Source organism: Budorcas taxicolor, chromosome 6, assembly GCF_023091745.1.
Source record: "Budorcas taxicolor isolate Tak-1 chromosome 6, Takin1.1, whole genome shotgun sequence".
Classification (NCBI taxonomy): domain Eukaryota; kingdom Metazoa; phylum Chordata; class Mammalia; order Artiodactyla; family Bovidae; genus Budorcas; species Budorcas taxicolor.
The window spans coordinates 86,996,502-87,002,080 of record NC_068915.1 but is presented as its reverse complement, the minus strand read 5'-3'; the positions used below and the strand labels follow the sequence as shown (position 1 = coordinate 87,002,080).

The 5,579-nt window shown below is 42.4% G+C and overlaps 1 pseudogene; it reads right to left on the bottom strand.

Moving 5' to 3' along the window:
* Positions 1 to 1,507: 1,507 nt before the first annotated feature.
* LOC128049690 (heat shock cognate 71 kDa protein-like) lies at positions 1,508 to 3,412 on the bottom strand (annotated as a pseudogene).
* Positions 3,413 to 5,579: the final 2,167 nt, after the last annotated feature.

Sequence of the window (5,579 nt, the reverse complement as noted above, 5' to 3'; positions counted from 1 at the left end):
GAAAAGCTTATCTTTGGTATATTCTGGAAATAAAGAGCTAGAATTAAATAACTATATTGGTCCGTTTTTCCACTCCCAAGCATTACTCCTGTAGCTCTGCTTGGCCAAATCCTGTGTGACCATTTGTAAATGGGTAGGTTAACAGTTTAACTGGAGAGCCCAGAAAAGTTATAAGAAGATAGCCTCTAACTCCAGTGCTGCAGTCAGTAGAAGCATTTGACAGAAAAGAATTAGAATTAACCTTAGAGGATTAGTGGGGATAATTCTGAGTAATGAGGGAAAGGGCTCTATGTATTATTCAGATATTTTATTTTCTAGCCATGCTGTCTTTCTTCTTTCATTTTCTTGTCTATCCATCATAACTGAAGCAAAATTGTATGAGGTGTGGGGGCCGCCTTCCTTCTACAACAGACAATGTAACTGACCAGGAAGCCCAGCTTAGAAATCTAGAGTTTGCTTTCAGGATGCCATTACCACAAGCTGTTCCAGCCACTGACTGAATGCTACATACAGCAGTGACATTAAGGCAGATCCCTTTCCAGAGAGACATGAGACTTCAGTTGGCCAACTTCATCTGGGGGGGACTCCCTGATGGCTTTGCTGGAACTGTGTGGCCCTCCACCCAACAGCAAGGAGATTAACCCAGTCAATCCTAAAGGAAGTCAACCCTGAATATTCACTGGAAGGACTGATGCTGAAGCTCCAATACTTTGGCCACCTGATGCGAAGAGCCGACACATTGGAAAAGACCCTGATGCTGGGAAAGATTGAGGGCAGGAAGAGAAGGGGCAACAGAGGGTGAGATGGTTGGATGGCATCGGTGACTCAATGGACACGAGTTTGAGCAAACTTTGGGAGATAGTGAAGGACAAGGAAGCCTGGCGTGTTGCAGTCCATAGATTCGAAAAGAGTCGGACACAACTGAGTGACTAAACAACCACCCAACATTCTTTCCCTCTCTCCTTCACTCTGGGTTAGACTAGCCAGGTGGTCAGAGGCATCCCCCAGCTTCCTCTGGGTACCTCCCTATTTTCTTTCACATGGGTACATTCTCCTAAGACAGCCCTTAAATGTTTAATCCCATCTTAGTATCTGCTTCTCAAAGGACACCAAGGGAAAGTTCAACAGATTACACAAGTAGAGCCCATTGACGCTGGAAAGGAGCCAGAGCCCAGCATTTACACAACTTGAAGAAAGAAGAACAGAGTTGGTGAAAGCTTTGGAATATAGTTAACACAATCCTATAGCCAATGCAGAATGACTCTGTACCTTTTTTTTTTTCAATTTTAAATACAGTTTTATTTAAGACATTGAATTTTTTCTCTTGTAATACAGAGCTTGTAAAGTGCAATGTTTTTCCATGTGCACACACATTCCATGTTCAAGTATCAAGAATCCCCAGTTATTTACTATAGCAGCTCAACTTTGTAACTGCCACGGGATTTGCTACAAATTTGGGTCCTTCCATGTTTTGTGTGGAACAATGCTATATCTATGCTAGGCTGGCTTAATCAACCTCTTCAATGGTGGGCCCAGAGAAGGCACCACTTGATGGAGGAGCCCCATCACCAGGGAAGCCCCCAGGCATTCCTCCTGGCATTCCCCTGGGCATGCCTCCTGTGCTCTGGTACAGCTTGGTAATGATGGGGTTGTAGAATTTTTCCAACTCCTGATGATGTTCAAATTCTTCCTTCTCTGCAGTCTGGTTCTTATCCAGCCAGTTGATTATTTCATTACACTTGTCAAGAATCTTCTGTTTGTCCTCATCATTAATCTTGCCCTGACGTTTCTCATCCTCAACAGTAGCTTTCATGTTGAAGGCATAGGATTCAAGCGAATTCTTTGAAGACACCTTATCCTGCTGCTTCTCATCTTCAGCTTTGTACTTCTCTGCTTCTTGAACCATCTGTTCAATATCATCCTTGCTCAAATGGCCCTTGTCACTAATGATGGTAATCTTGTTCTCTTATCCTGTGCTCTTATCCATAGCAAAGAGATTGAGAATGCCATTGGCATCGATATCAAAAGTGACTTCAATCTGAGAAACACCACAGGGGCAGGAGGTATGCCTGTGAGTTCAAACTTGCCAAGCAAGTTTGGTCATGGTTCACTTACCTTCATAAACCTGAATGAACACAACAGGCTGGTTGTCAGAGTAGGTGGTGAAAATCTGTGTCTGCTTGGTAGAAATGGTGGTATTGTGCTTGAGGACACTCATGACTCCACCAGCAGTTTCAATTTCAAGGGAAAGAAGAGTGACATCCAACAGCAGCGAGTCTTGAACATTTTCAGATTTGTCTCCAGACAAAATTGCTACCTGGACAGCTGCACCGTATGCAAGAGCCTCACCGGGGTTGATGCTCTTATTCAGTTCTTTGCCATTGAAGAAGTCCTGGAGAAGTTTCTGAATCTTGGGGATGCAGGTTGAGCCACCCAGCAAGACAATATCATGGATCTGAGACTTGTCCAGCTTGGCATCCTGAAGGGCTTTCTCCACAGGGTCCAGGGTGCCACGGAACAAATCAGCATTCAATTCTTCAAATTGGAAGTTGATTTCTTCATAGAGGGAATCAACCTCAATACTGGCCTGAGTGCTGGAAGAGAGAGTGCGCTTAGCAAGCTCAGAAGCAGTATGGAGGCAACAGACAGCCATCTTGTTCTCACTGATATCCTTCTTGTGTTTGCTCTTGAACTCTGCAATGAAATGGTTGACCCTGCCATTGTCAAAATCTTCTCCAGACAAGTATCTCCAGCTATAGATTTGACCTCAAAGATTCCATCCTCAATAGTGAAGACTGACACATAAAAATGCCACCACCTAAATCAAAGATCAGCACATTTCTCTCTGCTCCAACCTTTTTGTCTAAGCCATAGGCAATAGCAGCAGCACTTGGTTCACTGATGATTCTAAGTACATGGAGACCAGCAATAGTTCTAGCATCTTTGGTAGCCTCACGCTGAGAGTCGTTAAAGCAGGCAGGTACTGTGACAACAGCGCTGGTAACAGTCTTCCCAAGGCAGGCTTCTGCGATTTCCTTCCTCTTTGTCAGGACCATGGATGACACCTCTTCTGGGTAAAAACTCTTTTTCTCTCCCTTGTATTCTACTTAAACCTTAGGTCTGCCAGCATCATTTGCCACCATGAAGGGCCAATGTTTCGTATCAGACTGGACAACAGCATCATCAAATCTTCATTCAATAAGTTGTTTGGCATCAAAAACCATGTTGGTGGGATTCATCGCGACTTGATTCTTTGCAACGTCACCGATCAATCGTCCGGTATTAGTAAAAGTGACATAGGTTGGGGTGGTTCAGTCCCCTGATCATTGGAAATGATTTCCACCTTTCTGTGCTCTCCCACATGAGAATCAGTGGTGCCAAGATCAATGCCAACTGCAGGTCCCTTAGACATGGTTGCAAAAACGTAGGCCCAGCTCTGCTGGAGGAGAAAGCAGCAATCTGGAAAGCTACAGATGCATCCAATGAGCTGGCTCTGTACTTTAATGGATGGATTTTGAGCAATGTCAAAAAGGGATAACAACGTTTTGATTTGTCAGAACTGATGCTGACTTTTCAGCAATTATGAGTATTGGAGAAGAATTAGTGAGATTTAGTTGAGAGGAATTGTCAGTGTAGATTCAAAGAATGTCAGAGACTTCCTGAACCTGACTATAGATTTTATCAACACCATATACAGAAGTGATTGGTAGTTAACACTTGAAATATATTATTTGCCTCTATTTGGTATGGTTTCCAGAAAGAACAGACCAAGAAGCAACATCCTTTACAAATAAGTACCTTGTTTATGTATAGAACATTTCCAGAGTAATTCCGAGTCTCGCCAGTCCCTCATTGGATCATATCTCATAAAGTAAAGTACAAAATTTTGTACTTGGGCTGTAGTGTATTGGTAGAAAGATTCTAGAGCTGTGCTGTCTAATATGGCAGTCACTAGCCTCATCTTAATTTTTAAACTTAAAATTACTTAAATTTGAATAAAATTTAAAATTCAGTAGCTCACTATACTATTCATGCTACAAATGCTCAATAGCCATGCATGTTCAGGGTTCCTTCACTGAACAGCGTAGATATAGGACATTTCCAACATCAAAGAATATTTTATTCAACAAGGGATATTCTAGAGGAGAATTTCCCCAAGGAAAAAAGTTATCTGATTTTTAAAAGTAATTCTGCTACATTTGGTGTGGTGAGAGAGTGTTTCAAAGTCACCAGTTCAGCCCAGCTCCTCCTCACACCTACAAAGGATGCTTAATGACTGCCCTACAAGCCACTGAGATTTTTAGAAACCACCAAGGAGGGCTCAGTTTCATCTAAAATGAGAATCAATAACCAATATTTCACAGATATCTTCAGCTAATGTGATATTTTCTCACTCATTGACTAATGAGATTATGTTTTAGGACAATGGAGTACCCTTAGCAACTTTGGGGTAAGTAAGCAATGGACATGTGCAAAGGAGGCTGGACCACCTTGTTGTTGAAAGACAGGATTCATGTAGCAGTCTATGTGATGCTTAGTGTGTCTGAGAAGAATCAGGGTTTGGGAGTCTCTTGTAGCTAGGGGTAGAAATTGAGTTTCAAACAGGAAGTTGAAGGTAGTATGTCTCACTCTGCAGAGATACCATGGTCGTGCTCCTGAGAGAGTCCATGTGTGCAGAGCCTGTTAGGCTTTAGACAGAGGGATGATATCTCAAACAGAAAACAATCCTGCCAGAATTGTTGACTCTGCTGAAGAAAGTAATAGGATATTAAACAGTGACTTAGATATGTTGATCAATGAAGATCTCTCAGAGAAGGTGAAACTTGAGTAGAAACACAAATTATAAGAGTCAGTCATGTAAAGACCTAGGAAACAATCCTGCCAGGTTGAAAGAACAGCAAGTATACAGGCCCTAAGGCATGAATGTGTCTGGCATGTTCTTGGGAGACAGAGAACCAGTGTGGCTGGAACAGTGTAAGAGAGGGAGAGACTGGAAAAAGATAAAATTGAAGAGTTTACATTGAAGTTTCATCAAAAAGCTTGGATTTGACTCTAACTGGAAAGGAAGGTCATTGGAGAGTTTGGAATAAGGGAGTGACCTTATTTGATTTGTTAAGAATCTGCCTGTAGTTAAGGAGACTCAGGTTCGATCCCTGGGTCAGGGAAGATCCCCTGGAGAAAGAAATGGCAACCTACTCCAGTATTCTTGCTTGGAAAATCTCATGGACACAGAAGCCTGGTGGGCGGCAGTCCATGGGGTCGCAAAGAGTCAGGCACAACTGAGTGACTAACAGTTATTTGATTTAGGTTTGCAAAAGAGCTCTCTAGATATTATATGGAATGGAATTTATTTCAGACAAGGTCCCTATAAAAAAGAGTCACGCTCAAAAGTGTTTAACTGAAGAGAGTTTATGAGGAACTACATACAGAGTAATGCATAGATGAAGGCAGTTAACAAAGATTAGTGAATTCCCCACAACAGAGAGGAGTTATCACTATGACAAACCCTAAAGGGACAAATACAATGTACAGAAGTACCTGAACCCTGCGGGGGCCAAAAGAAGAGGAGATCACCCCAC